Source organism: Phyllobates terribilis, unplaced genomic scaffold (genome assembly GCF_046119375.1).
Source record: "Phyllobates terribilis strain yellow unplaced genomic scaffold, ASM4611937v1 Scaffold_3__8_contigs__length_932513732, whole genome shotgun sequence".
Lineage (NCBI taxonomy): Eukaryota > Metazoa > Chordata > Amphibia > Anura > Dendrobatidae > Phyllobates > Phyllobates terribilis.
The window spans coordinates 517,145,086-517,169,493 of record NW_027362763.1 but is presented as its reverse complement, the minus strand read 5'-3'; the positions used below and the strand labels follow the sequence as shown (position 1 = coordinate 517,169,493).

Genomic DNA, 24,408 nt, shown 5'->3' with positions numbered 1-24,408 from the left:
CATTACTGTTTATCTCCTACCTCATTCAGGTTGTTTATTAATCTTGCCAACGCGCCGCAACACACATAACTTTGTTTTGGTACGTGATGTCTCTCATACATTATGCTCCCTTGCAGATATTATTCATTTTCCTAGCTTAGGTCTCTTGTTGTCTAGGTATACTAGCTTTAGTTTTGTATTTGTCTTGTTATATATTGTTTCACGTGCCTTGATTTGTTCCATTGAGATACTATTGTCTTTTTATTGATATTGTTATGATATCTCAATTTCCTTGTCTATAATTCCATATGTTGCACTGATGTTATTTGCTTCTGTTCTATTTACTTAAATAAAGAATGCTTTTTTTAAAAAAAGTAAAAAAAACACACAAAAAAGTGCACAAATCATGAAAGCTGTTTTGCCACTCAAAACGCAGCAATTGTGATAAAACAAAATTAAACAAAAAAAGTACACATAATTGGTGTTGCTGCATCCAGAATGACCCGCTCTATAAAACTGGCACATTATTTATTCCGTTTGGCAAATACCGTAAAAAAAATAATAAAAAACACGTCAAAGATGACGCTTTTTTATCACAATGAATTAAAAAAACTAAATAAAAAGTGATTAAAAAGTCATATATAAAAAAAAATTGTATAAATGAAATCACCATACCATCTCATAAAAAACAAGCCTTAATATGGCTCATTCTGCAAAAAAAACAGTTACAGCTCTCAGAATATGGCGATGCACAAACAAATTCATTTAGTAAAATATTGTTTTCAGTCTGTAAAAATATCAAAACATAAAAAAAAACATAAATCTGGTATGTAATCGTACTGACCTGAAGAACATCTCGGTCTTATCACTTTTACCATATGGTGAATGGCGCAAAACATAAAAACAAGAACTGAATTGCTGGTTTTTATTCATTCTGTGTCTAAAAAATCTGAGTATAAAGCAATCAATAAATATTATGTGCCCCAAAATGGTACCAAAAAAAATCTGCACCTCATTCAGCAAAAAATAAGCCATCATACAGCTCTGTTCACCAAAAAAATAAAAAAGTTACAGCTCTCAGAATATAGCGATGAAAATAATCTCCTTTTTATAAAAAAGCATTTTTACTGTGTAACAGCAGCTAAATCTAAAAAAATCCCATAAAAATCTGGTATCGCTGTAATTGCACCGACCCGAAGAAAAAATCTGCTTAGAACTTATACCGCACTGTGAACCAAGCAAAAATAAAAATAAGAAGTATTCTTGTACAGTCTATATGTTCATTCTGCTTCAAAAATTGAAATAAGGCTAGGCTCACATTTATCCTGCGCTCTCCGCTGAGTGCTTATGTGGGGGGTTTGTGTGTACATTCTCCAAAACCGCGATTCAGACAAAACAAGTGATGGAACCACTCACTTATGAGGCAGATGAAGTCACTTTGAACTGGTCTGTGTTCCAGTGTCCTACTGTACATGTCTAAAAAGATGGATACCACCAAAGCAGACGTCAAACGGACTCCAAAGTGTTTTCATCTGCCTCATTATGGTGGGTGGGTTTTGTCTGAATCACATTTTTGTGGAATTTACATGGAAACCCCGACGTAAGTGCTCAGCATAGAACACAACAAGATGATCCTAGCCGTATTCTGGAAACGATCGAAAAATATTATGTACCTCAAAATTTCACCAATCAAACCTTAATTTATTCCGCACAAAATCAGCCCTCACTCAGGTCCTTCATCTGTCAACTGAACTATGGGGGGGTTCCCACCTTACTTCTAGAACAAACTCTGGAAAAGCGACATGGCTCCTGACCCCTCAAATGATATCCAATGAATTCTGCGCTACAAAATCAAAATGCCCCCCTCCTGCTGAACCCCACTGTGCCTAAACTGCAGTAAGCGACCACATGTTTGGCATTATTGCAGTGGGGACAGAGCACTTAATTTATGGGGTTTGTGTTGGCAAAAGCACAAGCTGGGCACAATGAATGGGGGTGCTAAAATATATGGGGGCACTACACTGTATGGTAGCACAATGTATGGGCACTAAACTGCCATATTTTCAATTCTCCAGAAAAAAAACTGGCGTGGTTGTTACTAAATAGTCACTGCAGCCATAGGTGAATTCATAGAGAGGTACAATTTCTACAATTGAGTCACTTTTTTTTTTTTTTCTACTTTTCTGGCACCTTCGGGGCTCCGCAAATGTCGCCCATAAACTATTCTAGCAAAATCTGTGCTCCAAAAGCCAAATAGCACTCCTTTCTTCTCAGCCCTGACGTGTGGCCTAACAGTAATTTCTGACGACATATGGGGCATCATCATGTTCGGGAGAAATTGTGCACTAAATTATGGAGTCGAGTTTCACCTATTAACCTTTGTACCTGAAAAATTTGCAGCAAATACAATAATTACATTTTTACCACTAAAATGTCATATTTTATGCCTCAATGTTATAAAATTCTGTGACGTACCTATGGGTTAAAATTGCTCAATACACTCCGGATGAATTCCTTAGGCAGTGAAGTTTCCAATATGAGGTCACTTGGGGGGGGGGGGTCTGCTTTTCTGGCACCTCAGGGGCTTGGTTAATGGAGCCCACAATCTATTCAAATGGAATCTGGGTTCTAAAACCCGAGTAGGAGTAACACTCCTTCCCATCTGATCCCTGCTGTGTGCTCAAACAGTAGTGTATAACAACATATGGGGTACTGCCACATTCAGGAGAAATTGTGTAACAAATTGTGGGGTTCGATTTCTCCCATTACCCATCTAAATGTTATACAGTTTTATGAATCAACTGTAGATTAAAAATGGTCAGTACGCCCCTAGATGAATTCCTTGAGGGGTCTAGTTTCCAAAATGGGGTCACTTGTGGGGGTTTTCTGCTTTTTTACATGTCAGGGGCCCTCCAAATGTGACATGGCAATCACAATTTATTCCATACAAATAGCGCTCTTTCCTTTCCTAGCCCTGCCATGTGCCCAACCAGAAGATTTTGACCACAAATGGGGTATCATCGCATTTGGGAGAAATTGTGTAACAAATTATTGGGTCTGGTTTCACCTATTATTCATTTTGGGGCGAAAACATTTTTGTGAAAAAAATAAAAATTTTCTGTATGACGACCTAATGTTATCCATTTCTGTATAATACCTGTGGGTTCAAAATGCTCTCTATACCCCTGGATATAATCCTTGAGGAGTCTTGTTTCCAAGATGGGGTCACTTGTGCGGAGTTTCCACTGTTTAGGCACATCAGGGACTCTCCAAATGCAACATGGCATTCACTCTCGATTCCAGCAATTTTTGAGTTCAAAAAGTCAAACGGTGTTCCTTCCCTCCCGAGCCCTGCTGTGCGCCCCCCACAGTGTTTTTTTCCAGCATATGAGGTATTGGCGATAAACTAGATGGAGAGCAGGGATTAATGTGAATAGCAACTGTCCCTGTAAAGCGAAGCAGCCTGGGGTATTAAATATAATGCTGACAATCAAGAGGGCAAACAGGGCTGAACCCCACATGGAGGTAGGAGGAGAAATTGAACAACAAATTTTGGAGTCCATTTACTCCTGTAGCCCTTGTGAATATAAAACATTTTGGGCTAAAGTACATTTTTGTGGGAAAAATTTGATTTTTTTATATTTGCGGCTCTATGCTATAAACTTCTGGGAAGCATCTGGAGGTTCAAAGTGTTCACCAGAAATCTAGATACATTCCTTGAGGGGCTTGGTTTCCAAAATGGAGTCACTTGTGGGAGGTTTCCATTTTGGGGGGTTTAGGCACATTAGGGGCTCTCCAAACGGGACATTTCGCCATCTAATTATTCAGGCAAATTTTACATTCAAAAGGGTAAAAGGGTGCGCCTTCTCTTCTGAGCCCTGCTGTACGCCCAAACAATAGTTTTCCCTCACATATGGGGTATCTGCATGCTCAAGAGAAATTGCACAACAAATTTTGTGGTCCATTTTATCCTGTCACCCTTGTAAAAATAAAAAATTTGGGGCTAAAGTAAATTTTTTGTGAAAAAAAAGTAAAATGTAATTTTTTTCCTACCAAGTTGCTCTAGTTCCTGTCAAGCACCTGAAGGGTTAATTCAATGTGGTTTTAAGGACTTTGAGGCATACTGTTTTAAAAGTGGTGTCACTTTTGGGTATGTTCTGTCATATAGGCCTCACAAAGTCACTTCAAATGTGATGTGGTCCCTAAAAAAGGGTTTTGTAAATTTTGTTGGAAAAATGAGAAATCGCTGGTCAATTTTTAACTTTTCTAACAACAAAAAAATCATGTTTTAAAAATTGTGCTGATGTAAAGTAGCCATATGGGAAATGTTATTTATTAACTATTTTGTGTGACATATCTCTCTGATTTAAGGGCATAAGAATTAAAAGTTTGAAAATTGCAAAATTTTAAAAAAATTTAATTTTTTTTGATGTTTTCACAAATAAATGCAAGTTGTATCAAAAATATTTTACCACTGTTAGGAAGTACAATATGTCATGAAAAAACAATCTCAGAATCAGGGGGATCCGTTGAAGCGTTCCAGAGTAATTGCCTCATAAAGTGACAGTGGTCAGAATTGTAAGATATGGCTGGGTCATTAAAGTCAAAATTGTCTCGGTCACTAAGGGGTTAAAGAGCATCCATGCCATTTTCTCAACTTGACAATAAATCAGTTATCCTGTTTTATTATATACTGTAATTCCACAGCTACATTGACCTAAGGAATAAATAAGGTAAAGTAGTTTTCCACAATGTACAGGTACTTGTCATTACATTTGATTGACACGAACAATAGGCTTACTGGTGATTGTTTAGTACTTGAGATTAGAGACTACTTGCTGCACCGCTTAAGTCATAACCAATCAATAATGCTAAGTAAATATCTGAAAAAATATGGGAAGCAGTGTACTAAATCAGCACTTCTGATGGTTTATTCATTTTATAGTTAATAATGCTTTAATGGTATTATCCTAGCACAAATGTCATGTAAAATAGACTGACATGTTTGTCATTCCCCATATGGCTTATAGATTATGGCAGATATTGCAGCTATGACTCAGTCTTCAATGACATCTTTTACAATAATTACCACACAAAACGTTAAACTATTCAGACACGTACATGTGATTGCTATGTATTATTAAGATATGAAAAGGCTTCCGTAGAAGTAACCTTGAACTGAAATGAAAAGAAGCTTTGTTATCACATTGTTAAATCGGGATCTCTGATGATCAGCTCTTTTTATGCAGCGTTTACCCAAACTGAAAAGTGCAAGATAGCCCAACCTGTGCTGTCAGCTTAAATATGTCTCCAGACATTACTGCACTGTTGTCTGAAACAAAAAAAATGTATAAATATCACTATAAGAAAATATGGAATAAAAAGGAAATTAAAAAAGAAAATAAGTAAATGTTACAACAATGGAGCAGATAAATCAAGACTTGCATTTTGCGTGCCACTCTTCATGAAAGCAGTGCTGAAGTAAGATGACTCAAACTCATTAGGAGGTGTGTGGCGCTTCATGAATTTGGCATATCTTTCAGCAGCATGTGCCAGTGTAACAATGTACTCAAGTTAGGGGCTTCAGTGCATTTCTAACATAATTTATGTATTTTTTTGTAGCATAAATTCTGATGAATTTGTTAGCTGCACTCAGCCATGTGTCCTTTCTGCTAAGCCTCGAGTATATTTAAAAAAATTGGTAGAGCTGGCCGGGGCAGGCGCAAAAACACCAAAATTGCAATGTTAGGGCAGCACAGTTGATCACATTTTAGCCCTCTTGCTCCCCGTGTTTTTGTAGGTTTCCTCCGGGTGCTCCAGTTTCTTCAAAATCTCCAAGAAAGACATACAGATAGGGGATCTAGATTGTGAGCCATGGTGATATCTGTAAAGCGCTGTGGAATTAATGGCGCAATAAAAGTGAGCAAAATAAAAGTTTATTGTAATTGAGAGGCACAATCATTCTTTTTTCTTTCTTTATACTATTTTTCTAGTTTTACTTTACATATTTATATGAGTTGCGGAAAAATTTTGCACCATATCAAAACTGTTTTACTTGAAAATTCTGGCAAAAACTGATGAAGTGGACCCAAAGTTTCAGAGCTACAAACTACAGTAAAAAAAAAAAAAAGAAAACTGGAAACAGCACAAAAAGAGTGTACAAAATTTGATTATTTATAAGCCCATTATGGCGACGTTTCAGTACCAATATGCGAAATTTTATAAGGAGGGTTCACATATTGGAACCGAAACGTCGGCACAATGGGCTGATAAATAAATAATCAACTTTTCTACACTCTTTTGGTGTGCTGCCTCCAGTTTTTCTTTTTATCTGGATAGTATGGTATGTACCAAGGAGGCTGTGCACCCTCATTTCTTAAAAGAGCTGCTCTATTTTTCTAATTACAAGCTATAACCAGTTAGCAAAGATAACAATAAGACCCCTTTCAGGTGCTGCTAATAACCATGGACAGGAGATACTAGTGATTCAAAGTGAATTCCCTAATTCTTTTTTTGCTATCATCATAACACATGTGGAGATCCGATCCTTTATTATATTGAACAAAAATATAAACACAACATTTTTGTTTTTGCTCGCATTTTTCATGAACTGAATTGAAAGATCTAAGTCTTTTTCTATGTACACAAAAGGCCCTTTTCACTCAAATATTGATCCAAAAATTTGTCTAAATCTGTGTTAGTGAGCTCTTCTCCTTTGCCGAGATCATCACTGTGTCTCAGTGGTTAGCACTGCAGTCTTGCAGCGCTGGGGTCCAGGGTTCAAATCCCACCAAGGACAATATCTGCAAGGAGTTTGTATGTTCTCCTTGTGTTTGTGTTGGTTTCCGCCGGGCTCTCCGGTTTCCTCCCACACTCCAAAGACATACTGATAGGGAATGGAAATTGTGAGCCCCAATGGGGACAGTGTCCATAATGTCTGTAAATTGTCTGAATTGTAAAGCGCTGAGGAATATGTTGGCGCTATATAAATAAAAAGATGAAATGATGAAAAGATGAAGATGATCATCCATCCACCTCACAGGTGTGGCATATCAAGATGCTCATTAGACAGCATGCTTATTGCACAGGTGTGCCTTAGGCTGGCCACAATAAAAGGCCACTCTAAAATGTGCAGCTTTACAGCATTGGTGTGTTCCAGGGTGAGGGGGTCGGAAAATCAGTCAGTATCTGGTGTGACCACCATTTGCCTCACGCAATGCAGCACATCTCCTTCACACAGAGTTGATTGTGCCTGTGGAATGATGGTCCACTCCTCTTCAATTGCTGTGCGAAGTTGCTGGATAATGACTTGAACATGCTGTTGTATATATGCCAATCCAGAGCATCAAAAACATACTCAATGGGTGACATGTCCAGTGAGTATACTGGCCATGCAAGAACTTCGCACAGTCATTGAAGAGAAGTGGACCAACATTCCACAGGCCACAATCAACAACCTGATCGACTCTATGTGAAGGAGATGTGCTGCACTGGTGGTCACACCAGATACTGACTGGTTTTCTAACCACTCCTGGAACACCCCAATACAGTAAAACTGCACATTTTTTGAGTGGCCTTTTATTGTGGCACACCTAAGACACACCTGTGCAATAATCATGCTGTCTAATCGGCATCTGGATATGCCACACCTGTGACGGGGATGGATCATCTCGGCAAAGGAGAAGTGCTCACTAACAGAGATTTAGACAAACTTGTGAACAATATTTAATATGCAAATTGCCTCTTCAGAAAAAAAGAGGACTTGATGCAATATCAATTTGAATCAGAATCTCAATTTGCAGACACAGTGTTTCGGGCTGTTGGCTCTCATCAGTGCAAAGTATGAGAACTGATTTGGCTAGGTGAGAGGCTCTGGACTGAGTTCTAAGGGGTAAGATTTCTTCTTGTGGAGAGTGACATACCAGCACTGGCATGCCAAGGTAAGGAGGCTTATTGAGATTCTGATTTGGCTATTATCCTAAGTCATATTGTACAACTCGTTAAAGGGTTGATTGTGGGAATGCTGCTTCCAATAGGTGGCGCTATAGAGTTCAAGTCCTTTTTTTCTATGAAAAGGCAATTAGCATATTAAATTTCCCAGAGGAGCATTGCACGGTGAATAAGCCTCCTTACCTTGGCATGCCAGTGCTGGTATGTCACTCTCCACAAGGAGAAACGTTACCCCTTAGACCTCTGAACAATATTTGAGAGAAAAAGGCCTTTTCTGTATATAGAAAAAGTCCTAGATCTTTGAGTTCAGCTCATGAAAAATGGGAGCAAAATCAAAAGTGTTGCATTTATATTTTTGTTCAGTACAGATTATTATCATCCATTTATAATGGGGAGGGACAAGATCAACCTGAAATGAGCTTTTTCTTTCCAGGGGCTGTAGAGGAGCCACATATGCTGCCTGTGTAGCACCCCAGGGGTCTGGTTTCCACAGTAATAGCAATATTACGTCTGAAAGCAGGTGGGAGGTCTCCTGGTCAGGAATCCTATGCATGCCACACCTCCTGCCCAGTCCTGGGAGGGGAAGAACTTCCCCTATATAAAACTAGGGCTGAGGCAGGGTTAGAGGAGAAGAAGAAGAAGAGGAGTCCCAGATGTAGACATAGTCTAGTCTGGAGAGGAGCGGCTATAGGAAAGAAAGATCAGGAGCTCAGTGGGAGCAGTGCTAAAAGGAATCAGGGGCTGGAAGCTGTAGAGCTCGCCCTGATTGAAGAGTTCTTACCGGACCCGGAGTCCGAGGCTGTGGGGACTAATCCTTACCCAGCAGCAGAAACCGCCCGTCAGGGGATTTCAGGTCCTCTGGCCAAGAAACCCGAAGGCACGGTTACACGCAAGGGACCAGCACCGCCGTCGTGGAGCGGAAGCTACCAGAAGGCCCCGAGTCATCGGCCATACGGGTGAGCACCACACGGTACACTCAGGGACGTGGGCTACTTCTATCAGCCTCTAGCAAGGTAGCCAGAAGAGTACGATTAGTTGGGGAGGCCTACAACTCCACCTGGCCAGGGGAGATTCCATCTGCTCACGGACTGACCAGGCCCCGATCGTTAGCCAGTACTCCGGGAGGGTCTACCTTTGCCACCAGTAAAGACCCTGAACTACACCGCACCGTCTCTGAGTGTTTCATCATCCACGTCCGCTGCCCTGAGGCCATACCCCTCCCGTTGGGGGTTATACCATCCCCGCTGCACAACCGTATCACCGGCCTCAGCGGTCTGTCCTGCAGCGGCGGTCTCATGACCACATTCAACGGGTGGCGTAGTCGAACATTCTAACATCTACTGCTAAATACTGCCGCTCAGTTTGACTCCCTGGGCACGGACCGGGTCACCGCCACGAAACTACTACCCCTCTCAGATCCGGCTCCGGGTAGGCCCCTGCGTGCGCAACGCTACTCAGCACAGGCCCAGGGGTGCGTCACCTGTATGGTTGATTATTGCTCCTGTATTCCTTTATTGGAGAAAGGATAAAACTGTCATAATATGCTAAATTGCAATTAGGGTAATATGTGTACGATAAAACCCAGCAGCTCTAATGTAGGAAAGCCAAAAGAAAAAAAATCAATGTGCATGTTTAAGTGGTTTTATAAAGCCAATGGCTGTCCTGAGAAGTCCTTTTTCAAAGCTGCAGTCTCATGACTTTCCTCCCTAACTCACTTATTAGAACCATACATTAAGTAAAATATATAGCACCTTATTAAAGTAAACACTGGCAATCAGCAAGTGTCAATGAGCTCAATTCAACATTGCATGTTTGGATGTTTTTGGTGTGTAAACTGCTCACTTAGTGACTTTTTGATTTGCAATAAATTCATCAATCAATAGGCTCCTTTTTTTAAAATTGTCTTTTGTTATTTAGCTACTTTTTAAGTAATTTCGCTTTTCCAGATTTTTTTTTGCTGATTCATCAAATATGACTTTTTCAAAATTTGTCACAAATGTACTCTAGCCCCCTCCATCCACTAGAGTGGTTTTATGTACGGTCAGGTATTTGAACGCAATTTTTGCATCGTTTCACAAAATTTGCAACTTTTTGTGCTAAAATAGCTTATACTACATACTGCAGTATTGCAGTATATAGTATAAGCGGCTGGGCAATGGCAATCTCAAATTCCCTAAGGGAAGTAAAAAAAATAAAGTAACAATTAAAAAAATGGTTTAAAAATATATAAAAATTTAAATGACTACCCTGGTTCCTCTTATAAACCCCCCCCCCCCAAAAAAAAACATATTTGGTATTGCCGAAAATGTATCAAAATATAATATCTATATTATATTTAAAAAAAAATGTGCAAAATATAATATATTATATCTTGATACATTTTTGGCAATACCAAAAATGTTTTTTTTATAAGGGGAAACAGGGTAGTCATTCAAATTTTTAAACCAATTTTTTAGTTGTTACTTTATCTTTTCACCTATGGCGTGATCCGGTCCGATGGGCGCCACTGGTCTTGATCCTGCCCTGATCTCTATTATTTGGCTGCATGTCACATCAACATTGCTGCAGTCGATCAGTATCCTCAGCTGAGCTCAGTGATCTATTGCAGCCAAACAAGTAAGACTGAAGTAGCGGCAGAGACACTGTGCTGGACCACGGGAGGGTAAGTGAAGTAAATTTGTTTATTTTTACAATTTGCACATAAAGAAAAGTTGTCTGAAAAGGGACAACCCTTTTAATATTTATTATTCTATATTGCATAGAGGGCCTGGTCTGTAAAGTGTGCGGAAGGCTCTGGCTTCCCACACGTAGAGCTTCCAAGATTGTCCAAAACCAGTCTTTCATGTAAATAAATACAAACAGGACTGTTTGCGGAATAGTTCATTGTATATTTAATAGACATTATCATGATTTATTTCAAGAAATTATAACAGGAGAATGCATGCCTGGAGAGAGAAGAGTATATCATAAATGATAATTCACTGCCAAATTATAGAAAGTCATGTCTTAATTTATTTTCATAATTAGTTGCTTAGCTCTGTTAAAACAATTTACCTAGCCAGCAAATCAATGGCCTATTTAGTTAATTTAACCTTATAAAGTAGACAGAAATGGAATTGCAGTTGCTCCCTATATAAGACAGGCCCCAAACCAGTCATTATCCTTGCAAATATTGTAGACTACTCATACAGTGTGGACTGTGGAAGGCTGCCAGTTGGCATTGGATGTCTATTTCTTGTACTGAAACAATTAATAAGCACTAATAAATCAATCTGCATTGTACATTTCAGTTTCAGAGGTCATCATTCCAAGACCTTTTAATGCACATTTCTTATACGCTTTATTTTTAGCAATGCAATAAATGAGTATTGCAATGTGCAATCAGAATCCTAATGAGTGGTGATTCTTCAAGGCTACGTAGATATGCCAATGTTTTCAGTACTTTTGCTGCTACAAAAAAAATACAATAGTTAAAGGGAAACTGTGACTCGGTTTTTCCAATGTAAACCACCGCCACCAACTTTAAGGCCTGTTTTACAGTATTCTAGTAAGTTGTATATAAGTCCCCAATCCCCTCTGCATAGCTCAAAAATACTTTTTATAATAAACCTTTACGGCACAGTTTTGCCCGATAGGCATTGCTGCAGGGCAGAGTCAAGGGCCTACACAGGAGTGCAATTGTGGGACACTGTGTGGATGACTTAGAACGCATCATTCGTATGAGTGGGAGTAAAATGGTTGCCGACAAGAGAGCAAGACCAGCGATGCCCATCAGACCGGACTGCGTCGTATGGGGAAATTATAAAAAGTATTTTTTTTGCTCTGTAGATGGGATTGGAGACTTATATACTGCATACTAGAATACTGTGGGCAGCACAGTGGCTCAGTGGTTAGCAAATCCCACCAAGGACAACATCTGCAAGGAGTTTGTATGTTCTCCCTGTGTTTGCCTGGGTTTCCCCTGGTTTCCTCCCACACTCCAAAGACATACTGATAGGGAATCTCGCTTGTGAGTCCCAATGGGGACATAATGTATGTAAAGCGCTGAGGAATACGTTAGCACTATATAAAAATAAAGGTTACTGTAAATGAGGTCTTAAAGAGGTTTTCCCACAAATACAGTTAATTTTAATCAGCATTTTAATCAATAGACCTTTGAATAATAATGAGGTCCACAATTTGATGTGTTAAAAAAATGTTCCTGTGCTGAGATAATGTTATAAATGTTCCCCTGTGTCATTGCTGTGTCTAACCATACAGGGACATGGTCTGATCATACCACAGCTCCTGAGCAGGGGAGAAAGCAAAAGAGAGAACACAGACAGGTCAGCATGGGATCGCGGATTATTCTTTCTTTGATGTAAAACATTGCTGAAGAACAGGCAGTTAAATGTTTTACCTCCCAAAATGAATCATTTGCAAGCCCATGCTGTAATGTCTGTATTTTCTTTTTCTTCCTCCCTTGCCCAGGAGCTGTGGTATGATCAGACCATGTTCCTGTACGGTCAGACACGGCCATTACACAGTACACAACAGGGACATATTTATAAAATAGTCTCAGCATAGGATCATTTTTTTAATAACATCCAATTGTGGAACTTATTTTTATTCCAATATCTATTATCTAAAATTTTGGGGAAAACTCATTTAATGGTGGTGGCCTTAGTTTATGTTAGGAAAACCTGGTAACAGTTCACCTTTAAGTAATTCACATTTTATGAAAGGTCATACTTAGGAATAACGCACTCTGCTATATAACAGAACTGTTTTACATGGAAACCCACAGAAATTTATGTGACCTCACAGTACATGAGGCATACAGAAGTTTTTTCTTATGGGTTCATATATTGTGAAAAAAATTGTTGCTTTATAAATCCAATGTCATTATTCTCTCCCAGAAGAATTTTTAAAAAATGCAATATAAAAAAGATCCCATCTTTTACATGCAATCCCACAATGTGATCTTCTATCTACACCGTTTTATGAATGTTCTAAAGCTGTTTTTTAGAAAATTAAAGTGACCCTGATTTCAATGTTCCTTTTGTGCACAAATTATAACATTTTTGCCATGTCAGTAATTCCATGATATAATAGGAAAAAAATAAATACTAATAGGCACTCTGATTCAATGGTTTAAAAAATAAAAAAATTAAATGATTTACATCTGAACTAGACTTCAATAGCCACTGTTGGGATGCCACACACGTGGCACTAGTATGCTACTCAGCCAATGACCATGGTGTCAAAAAGTAAATAGTTTTACGGTATGTTACCATAATTTTTCAATGCAGTTTTTGACCATGTAACTTCAGCCACACATTTTATTAACTGAAGCAAAGAATAGAAGCGCATTAACCCCTTAACAACCGCTGCTATGCCTTTTAACAGTGGCCATTATGGGCCTTATTTATCAGTGCCACTACTTAACGGCACTGAGGAATAAATGAATAGCGCTGCCCCGCAGCTGAAACTCCCACAGGTAACAGCTGAACGTGATAGCTGACACCTTGCAGTATCGGCCTTGGCTAGTTTTGTAACCAACTTGGGCCAATTAACCCCTTAAATAACTTGACAGCGGTATCTAAGTGGTTAAAAGGGGGTTAAAAGACTCCATATGGCAGTATCAACCACCCACTATCATAATCACGGGTGTCAATCATTTCCATTGTACCCTGAGGTCATGAGATGACTCCAGGATATAGTGGCCTGTAAGATCCTGCTACAAGCAGGGTCTTACAGGCTCTGTCAGTGAAATTACAAAAAGTCATTTTGCCACTGAAAAAGCCTTTGTGATAAAAAAATAAACCAAAAGAGTACACATAATTGGTATTGCCACGTGTAGAACATCCTGATCTAAAAAATGTTCATGTTATTTATTCCGTATAGCGAACATTATAAAAAACAATGAAAAAAAGCACACCAAAATTATCACTTTTTCATCATACTGAACAAAAAAATGAATAAAAAAAGCAAACAAAACGTCATAGTTAGGAAAAAAATGGTATAAATGAAAACTCGAATATGTCCCACAAAAAACAAGCCCTAATATGTATGGCTCATTTGGCAAACAAATAATAAATTTACAGCTCTCAGAATATGACGATGCAAAAACAAATTAATTTTTGGAAAATATAGTTTTTAATGTGTAAAAGTAGCAAAGCATAAAAAAATATAAATCTGGTATCGCATTAATCGTACTGACCTGACGAACAAATCAGTCTTATCACTTTTACTGCATGATGAACCGCGCAAAAAGTAAAAACAATAACTGAATTGCTGTTTTTTGTTCGTTTTGTGTCTGAAAAATCTGATTAAAAAGTGATTAAAAAACATTATGTACCTGAAAATGGTATAAAAAAAATCTCCAACTCGTCACGCAAAAAATAAGCCCTCATACAGCTGTGTTTGCCAAAAAATAAAAAAGTTACAGCTCTCAAAATATAGAGACGAAAAAACTATTTTTTTTAATAAAAAAGGCATTTTTACTGTGTGATAGCAGTGAAACAAAAAACTATATAAATCTGGTATAGTTGTAATTGCACCAACTCGAAGAAAAAAAACCATCTTATCACTTATACCACACAGTGAACTGCGCAAAAATAAAAATAAGAACTATTCTATTTTTTCTTTCTACCTCCTAAAAATCAGAATAAGGCTTTGGTCTCATTTATCCTGTGCTGTCCACTGAGTGCTTAATGTATATCCCCAAAATATATTGTATGTATGCTTCCATGTATATCCCCAAAACAGCGGTTCAGAGAAACCCCCCGGCTGAACCACTCACTTATGAGGCACATGGAGTCCCTTTGGACTTAGTCTGGTCTCTGTTCTGGCGGTGTCACATTTTATAAGGCGTCTTTTTAGAGCACAAGTGTGGTGACCACAGTTCTATGCACTCCTAAAAAGATGGATACCACCAGAGCAGATGCCAAACGGACTGCAAAGTATCTCCATCTGCCTCATTAGAGTGAGTGGTTCCATCGAGGGTGTTGTCTGATTTGCATTTTTGCAGGATTTACGTGGAAACCCAAAAGTAATTGCTCAGCGTAGAACACAAGATTGTGATCCCAACCTTATTCTGCAAGAGATCAAAAATGTTATGTACCCCAAAATGTTACCAGCTAAAACCCTAACATCCCACACAAAACCAGTACCCACTCATGTTCATCATCTCTCACTAGAAATACAGGGGTTCCCACGTTACTGGTAGAACAAAGACTCTGGAAAAGCAACAAACCTTCCACCTCCCCAAATAAAATCCAGTGAAATCTGTGCTCCCAAATCCAAATTCCCCTCTACTTCTGAGCCACACTGTGCTTAAACTGCAGTAAACAGCCACATGTTTGGCATTATTGTAGCGGGATCATGCAAATTAACAATTTACGGGGTGCGAATCTCCCAAAGGACAAGCTGGGCACAATGTTTGGGGGCGCTACAATATATCGGGTCACTACACTGTATGGGGGCACAATGTATGGTCACTAAACTAACAGAAAACTAACTTTTTTCTCCAGAAAAAAAGCATGTTGTGGATGTTACAAAATAGTCACTGCAGCTGTAGATGAATTCATTGAGAGGTGCAATTTCTACAATGAGGTCAATTTTGGCGGTTTTCTGCTGTTCAGGCTCCTTAGGGGCATTGCAAATGTCCGCCGCAAACTATTTTAGCAAAATCTGTTCTCTAAAAACCAAATAGTGCTCCTGCCTTCTCACCCCTGAGGTGTGGCCTAACAGTAGTGTCCGACGACATATACGGCATTAACACTTTTGGGAAAAATTGCACAATAAATTGTGGGGTCCAGTTTTACCTACTAACCCTTGTGTAACTAACAAATTTGCAGCAAATAAAAAAAATAATAATTTTTACCACTAAAATGTCCCAAGATTATAAAATTCTGTGAGGCACTCACTACACCCCCAGATGAAATCCTTAAGTAGTCAAGTTTCCAATATGTGGTCAGTTATGGGGGTTTCTGCTGTTTTGGCACCTCAGGGGCTGTGCTAATGGAGCCCACAATCTATTCAAACGGAAACTGCGTTCTAAAAGCCAAGTAGTGCTTCTTCCCATCTGATCCCTGCCATGTGCTCAAACAGTAATGTACAACCACATATGGTACATGGTATGACTGTGTTTGGTAAAAATTGCATAACAAATTATGGGGTCCATTTTCTTCTATTAGCCCTTGTGTAAATTATAAATGTAGTGATAAAACAGTATTTTAGTGGCAAAAATTTAATTTGTTGTTTTCACATCTAAATTATATAGTTTTGTGAATTATCTGTAGGTTAAAAATGCTCAGTACACCAATAGATGAATTCCTTGAGTTGTCTAGTTTCCAAATGAGGTCACTTGTGTGGGGTTTCTGCTGTTCTGGCACCTCAGGGGCTGGGCTAACGGAGCCCACAATCTATTCAAACGGAAACTGCGTTCTAAAAGCCAAGTAGTGCTTCTTCCCATCCGATCCCTGCCATGTGATCAAACAGTAGTGTACAATCACAGGTGGGGTACTGCCACATTTGGTAAAAATTGCATAACAAATTATGGGGTTTATTTTCCCCTATTATCTCTTGTATAAATTATAAATTTGGTGCTAAAACAGTATTTTAGTGGAAAAAAAAAATTATCTTCACATCTAAATGTTCTAAAGGTTTTTTAAATAACCTATATGTTTAAAATGTTCAGTACACCACTAGATGAATTCCTTGAGGGGTCTAGTTTCCAAAATGGGGTCAATTGTTGGGGGTTTCTGCTGTTTTGGCATGTCAAGGGCTCTGCAAATGTGACATGGCATTCACAATCTATTCCAGACAAATTTACGCTCCAAAAACCAAATAGTACTCTTTCTTTTCTGAGCCCTGTTATGTGCCCAAAGAGCAGTTTTTTATCACATATGGGGTATCATCACATTCAGGAGAAATTGTGTAATTACCTATAGTTTATTTTTTTCCTATTATCCATTGAGAAAATTACAAAGGTGGGGCTAAAACAACATTTTAGTGGAGAAAAACATAATTTTCGTTTTCACATCACATTTTTAAAAGTTCTGTTAAGCACCTAATAGGTTCAACATGCTCATCACAGCCCTGCATGAATTCCTTGATGGGCCTAGTTTCCACAATGGGGTCACTTGTGAGGGTTTCCGCTGATTTGGTACCTCAGGGGCTCTGCAAATGAGACATGGTGTCTGCAATTTATTCCATCCAAATTTACATTTCAAATACTATATGTCGTTTCTTCCTTTCCGAGTCCTGTCGTTTGTCTAAACAGAACTTTTTGACTACATGTGTGGTATCACGGCACTTAGAAGGAAGTGCGTAACAAATTCTGGGGTCACTTTTTCATATTACATCTTGAAAAAGCAAAAAATTTGGGGCTAAAGCAACATTTTCATGAAAAAAATGAATATTTTCAACATGACGACCTAATGTTATAAAATTCTGTGTAATATATATGGGATCAAATTGCTCAGTACACCCCTGTATAAAATCTCTATGGGGTTTAGTTTCTAAAATGGGATCACTTGTGGGGGGTTTCTGCTGTTTAGGCACATCCCTTCCAAGCCCTCCCATTTGTCCAAATAGAGGTTTCTGACCACGTGTGGGGTATCAGCACACTTGGAAGAAACTGGGTAACAAATTTTGCTGTCCATTTTGTCATGTTATCCCTTGTAAAAGTGATAAAACTGGGGCTAAAGCAACATTTTAAATTTAAATTTAGTTTTTTTCATTCCATTTTGCAGTAATTCCTGTGTTGCACCTGAACAGTTAAAACAATTCCTGACAGAAGATATAAAGTATTTGAGGGGTGCAATTTTTAAAATTGCATTACTTTTGGGAAGTTTCCAATATATAGCCCCTCAAAGACCTTTTAAATCTGAATACGTCCCTAAAGAAACAGCTTTTTGTAAATTTCTTGAAAAAATTAGAAATTGCTGCTAAATTTTTAACCCCTCTAATATCCTAACAAAATAAAATGACATTTGAAAAAGATGCACATGTAAAGTAGACATATGGGAAATGTTATTTATTAATTATTTTGTACAGCATGACTAACTGGATTAAGGATATAAAGATTGGAAAATTGCCAAAATTCCTATATTTTCACAAATAAACAGCACATGGATCAGTGAAGACCAGGATGGTAGAGTAGGTAGGACAACAGATCAACAAATGAAGCATTAGATGCTGCTGGAGGGCAGTGGAGAAGTACATGCAGACTGGAACTCGCAGCAAGGTTATGATTAATAGCAGAGACAAATGCAATCAGGAACTTGTAGCAGGGCTATGGTTAATATCGGAGACACATATGCAATCAGGAACTTGTAACATTGATATGGTTAAAGCCAAAGATATATGTAAACAGGTATGTGGATGCAACAGCACAGAGGAAGAGACAATTTGCATATTTAATTTTCCAGAGGAGCATGCAAGGTGTTTAAGTCTCCTCATACTGGCTTGCCAGACCTGGAATGTAACTCTCCACAAGGAGAAACTTTACCCCTTAGATCCAACTCTTAGCCTCTCACCTAGCCAAATCAGATACTTTGCGCTGATGAGGGGCAATACCCTGAAACACCGTGTCTGCAAATTGAGATTCTGGTTTGGCTTCTATCCTAATTCATGTAGCAAGGCTCGTAAAAGGGTCAATATTGATTGTAGGATTGCTACTTCCAATAGGTGGCACTAGAGTTCAACTCCTCTTCCTCGCTGAATAGACAATTTGCATATTTAATTTCCCAAAGGAGCATGCAAGGCATTAAACTCTCCTCATACTGGCATGCCAGACCTGGCATGTCACTCTCCACAAGGAAAACCTTACCCCCTAGATACAATGGTTTGCTAAAAACCATTGCTTCTTCATTGATCATATTGTTTGGACCCTGGTTCTTCCCTATTACTTATTCACTTTATGAACAAATGCCAAACCTGCTACTACTCCACAAAAACAGATTAATCATTAATCAAAGGGGTTGAATTTAGTGTGAATTCTAAGTGTGTTATGTACATCGTTTCAGTTTCAGGGCAATGGGAAGATTTGCAATACTTTCAATTTGAGGCCTCCCTAAAACATGACAAATACATATATTGAAAAATTTGTATCACTATAAAGTTAAAATAGATACTTCTGTTCAACAATCTATTAAGCCCAAACAGTGGCTTGAAATAAGAAAACAGTGCCCAATAGTGACACTGAATTATACATACTGTGACAAAGTCACTGGCAAAGTACTGGAGGGCAGATATGTAGCACAGAGATTAATAGCTACAGTAATTATACATAAGAAAAGGTTCTAGCACATGAGTGGGTTAATCAGCCATCTTAGTGCTAGGGTGATTAAACGATTAAACACCTGTAGAAAGGGAGGAACTCAGAGGATAAAATCACAGCTTTTCAGAGCATTTGGGGTGGGGAGGGCCAGGGGGCAAAAGACCTGAGCTGCGGTGTTCATATTAAGGAAAGCTAAACCTTGGGTTGCTTTGTTCCTGATGCGGGTGGTTATCTGTAGCAACAAGGACTGTGCCATACATTATGGTTATGTTTTCCTTTTCCTGTTAGGCCATTTTTTTTTTTTGCTAACATTGCTGTAGTTTATGCATTGCTCTTAATAAACTCAGCAGAAGATTTAAAGAGACAGTGTTCCTACGTGCAACCAAGTGAGCCGATCTACCACAATACCAATCAATGCATAATAGTTTCTCTTTGTGGAAACAGACAACTTGTACAGGAAGGCTAATAGACCAGACAGTACTCCCTGAAAAAGACGATATGCAAATTAGCTCTCCTATAGAAGGAAGAAAGCTATCTCTCTAATATTCTCAATTGGATGTAGCTACCCAGTAAGTCAAAGTCTGATCCTATAACAAATCTTACAACATGACTAAGGATGTTCAACCAAACCAAATTTTCTTCCTGTAATCAAGAAACGCTGATCTGCAGACAGCGGCAGCTATTTGTCTGAACACGTTTCTGAACTATTTCTAAGGGGAATCCTACAAGAAATCAAACTGTGCACCTATGTGAAGCATACCATCACATTTGAATCATTACAGTACACATTTAGCAATCAGATTATTCAAAGTTCTATTCATAAATGTAACATTTCTATAGTTTTCAAAGGATCAATGGCAAAAAACACATATCTTTAATGACCTAATATGATCTATTGGGCTCCACTGTGACTCAGTCAAGAAGACTGTTATCTTGAAGTGTTGAGGTCCCAGATTATAGTTAGTCCAAGAATAACATCTGCAAAAATGTGAGTGTTTTCAATGTGATTGTTGGGTTTTCATTGGGTATTCCAGGTTTCTCACACAAAATTTATTGAAAGGAAAATTGACTAATTGAAAGGAAAATGCATTAATCTGCATACTTGTGCACTGGAGTGTGAGCCTTAATGAGTAAGGTGGAGTATGATGCATAAAAAACCCTGAAAAAAAGAATAATAAATCAATATGACAGGTTAATTATATTTTGTTTGGTTTCACTATCTAATTTTAATACTATGATAAATTTGTCAGTGTTTAGTCAGATTTCCATTTTTATTTCTCATTTTTTTTAAGTGGAACCAACATTTTACATATAACTATTTCGAGAATGCCAATACACTTAAAATGTTCGGGGGCTGTGCATATCACTCAGCGATGATGTTCAAAAACCTCATTGCCCTGTAAGAAGCTGCAGAATGTTGTACAGCTGAAGATGCCGGCTGCCAGATAGAACTAGTCTCCCCACAGAGAAGGCAGGCAGGCATGGTTTATTACCATCTCTGCCTTTTCGATTATGGTATACACAGTGCTGAACAAAAACCAGTGATCATGTGATCTCCAGATGACATCCAGATCAGTGCTGCTTTGCAGCCAGGGGGATAATTTGCTTGCCCTGTAACAGGGGCTAATACACGAGCTATAGTACAGAAGAAACCAGATATAAAAATGTATTCATATGATGAAATGCCGCCCAAACGTATTTTATGGCCTTATGTGGGGCACAATGTGTGAAATAAATATTCAGTGGGTGAAATAAATATTGAACATGTCATTAATTTTCTAAGTAAGTCTATTTCTAAACGTGCTGTTGACATGAAATTCTCACCAAATGTCAGTAACAACCCATCCAGTCCACACACATAAATAAATCAACCCATAGATGTTCATAAATTATGTTACTTGTTATAATGAGAAATGACACAGGGAAAAAGTTTTTAACATATGAAGAAAGAGAGGTGCAAAAAGCCATGGAAAGTCTTAACACCAGCTGAAATTTATCAGTAATTAGAAAGCAATCCTGCTACTTAGTGAAAAATAATATCAGTTGGTTCAACTCTTAAAAGAAGGTAAATCATCACGCAATGTTGCAAAAGATGTTGGTTGTTCACAATCAGCTGTGTCTAAAATCTGGACCAAATACAAACAACATGGGAAGGTTGTTAAAGGCAAACATACTGGTAGACTAAGGAAGACATCAAAGCGTCAAGACCGGAAACTTAAAGCAATATGTCTCCAAAACAGGAAATGCACAACAAAACAAATGAGCAACGAATGGGAGGAAACTGGAGTCAATGTCTGTGACCGAACTGTAAGAAACCGCCTAAAGGAAATGGGATTTACATACAGAAAAGCTAAACAAAAGTCATTATTAACACCTAAACAGAAAAAAGCAAAGTTACAATGGGCTAAGGAAAAGCAATCGTGGACTGTGGATGACTGGATGAAAGTCATATTCAGTGATCAATCGCAGATCTGCATCGGGCAAGGTGATGATGCTGGAACTTTTGTTTGGTGCCGTTCCAATGAGATTTATAAAGATGACTGCATGAAGAGAACATGAAATTTTTCGAGTCATTGATGATATGGGGCTGCATGTCAGGTAAAGGCACTGGGGATTTACATCTTCAATAAATGCCCAAGTTTACATTGATATTTTGCACAGTTTTCTTATCCCATCAATTGAAAGGATGTTTGAGGATGATGACATAATTTTTCAAGATGATAATGCATCCTGCCATAGAGCAAAAACTGTGAAAACATTCCTTGAAAGAAGACACATAAGGTCAATGTCATGGCCTGCAAATAGTCCACATCTCAATACAATAGAAAATCTTTGGTGGAAGTTGAGGAAAATGGTCCATGACAAGGCTTCAACCTGCAAAGCAGAACTGGCAACAGCAATCAGAGAAAGTTAGAGCCAGATTGATGAAGAGTACTGTTTGTCACTCATTAAGTCCATTCCTCAGAGACTGCAAGCTGTTATTAAAGCCAGAGGTGGTGCAACAAAATACTAGTGATGTATTGGAGTGTTCTTTTGTGTGTTTGTTTTTCATGATTCCATAATTTTTTCCTCAGAAATTAGTGATTCCATAATTTTTCCCTCTGCTTGGTCTAAAAAAAATTACCCTTACTGAGTACCACATTTTTTTCTTGATTTCTTTTAGTGTTTTTTAAAGCCATAAAGTTGCTATTTGAAATGACTTTAGTTTTGTGCCATGTCTGTGATCTGCTTTTTTCCAACAACATTAAACAACTGAATGAACATCCTCCGAGCCCGGTGATTCCATAATTTTTGCCAGGGTTGTATAGTAGATGCGGATCCCACTAACGGGGCCATGACGTGTGACGCTGTCAGCCAAGAGATGACAGAATTCCCATTCATGAGTATAGGAATATATATCACTTCTCCATGAGAAGCAACAGTGCCTCATTCTCCAGGCTAATGTGGGTCCCATTGGTGAGATCCGTATATACTGCTCATTATGTGATATATTGTGAGCACGGCATAAATGGACAGGATCAGAATACCCCTTGAAGGGGAAGTTCAGATGTAATGGATTGTGGATGGATGTGCAGAATCCACACCGCATATTTGGAGGTGTTTATGTACAATACATGTGTGTATGGGGTGATCATTTTATGGCAAGAAAAAAAAATATGTGAAGAACGCTGAAATTAATTTTATAAGTTATAAAAAATGGCCTCTTGCAATCATTCATGCTCTGGGTAAAAAAAGTCAATTGGGGGCACCAAAGAGCAATTTTGCACAAGGTACCATTCAGGCTAAGGCCGGCCCTGGAACAGACTAATATATACTCTTGGTGATTCTGTTTCAAAAGCCACCCTATTGATTGAATAGAAATCTGTTTCAAAAAATTATCTTGCTCTTGGATATAATATCCAAGTTTAACCCTTTCACCCCGGGGGAATTTTCTGTTTTTGCGCTTTCGATTTTTGCTCCTCTTCTTCCCAGAGCCATAACTTTTTTTATTTTTCCATCAATATGGCCATGTGGGGGCTTATTTTTTGTGGAACAAGTTCTAATTTTGAAAGACACCATTGGTTTTACCATATAATTTTTTTATTTTTTACATGCTTCAATAGTCTCCACGGGAGACTAGAAGTGGGATTGTCTGATCACCTGTGCTACATACAGGCTATGATCAGATCACCCATGCACTGATATGCCTGACTAAATTCTGCCAGTTTTTAACCCCTTAAGCCCCGGAGCATTTTTCGTTTTTGCATTTTCGTTTTTGCTCCCCTTGTTCTCAGAGCCATAGCGTTTTTATTTTTTGGTCAATATGGCCATGTGAGGGCTTATTTTTTGCGGGACGAGTTGTACTTTTCAACGCCATTACTAGTTTTATCATATCCTGTACGGGAAAATGGGAAAAAATTCCAAGTGCGGTAAAATTGCAAAAAAAGTGCAATACCACAGTTGTTTTTTATTTATTTTTTTTACCATGTTCACTGAATGCTAAAACTGACCCGCCCTTCTTATTCTACAGGTCATTACGAGTTCATAGACACCAAACATGTATAGGTTCTTTTATATTTAAGTGGTGAAAAAAAATTCCAAAATTTGGTAAAAAAAAAAATAAAAAAATAGCGCCATATTCTAAGACCCGTAGCGTCTCCATTTTTCGTGATCTGGGGCTGGTTGATGGCTTATTTTTTGCGTGCCAGGCTGACGTTTCTATTGATAACATTTGGGGTAGATCCGATGTTTTGATCGCCCGTTATTGCATTTTATTGCAATTTTGCGGCGACCAAAAAACGTAATTCTGGCGTTTAGAATTTTTTTTTCGTTACACCGTTTACCGATCGGAATAATTCTTTTTTTAAATTGATAGATTGGGCGATTCTGAACGCGGCAATACCAAATATGTGTATGTGGGTTTTTTTTTTATATATTTTATTTTGAATGGGGCGAAAGGGGGGTGATTTAAACTTTTATATTTTTTTATTTTTTTTTATATTTTTAAAAACTTTTTTTTTTTACTTTTTGCATGCTGCTATAGTCTCCATAGGAGACTAGAAGCAGCAACTATCCGATCGCCTCTGCTACATACAGGGGACGAGCAGGTCCCCTGCATGCAGCAGAAATGGTCCTGTGCTATGAGCGCCGACCACTAGGTGGCGCTCATAGCGACAAGATCATGACAACCACAGGCGTCTGCTGCAGACCCTGGGTTGTCATGCACGCCC

At 38.4% G+C, this 24,408-nt stretch overlaps 1 protein-coding gene across 4 annotated transcripts in view; it reads right to left on the bottom strand.

Annotated features, from left to right (window-relative positions):
- The window catches only part of TMEM200A (transmembrane protein 200A), a 201,458-nt gene that overhangs the window by 74,801 nt on the left and 102,249 nt on the right, over positions 1-24,408 (bottom strand). The window contains exon 3 of one of the 4 annotated variants that reach the window (XM_073673211.1): positions 5,265-5,311. The exons of the other annotated variants lie outside the window; for them this stretch is intronic. The gene's annotated coding sequence lies outside the window, so the exon portion shown is untranslated. The remainder of the gene's footprint in view (positions 1-5,264; positions 5,312-24,408) is intronic. 4 annotated transcript variants of the gene reach the window in all.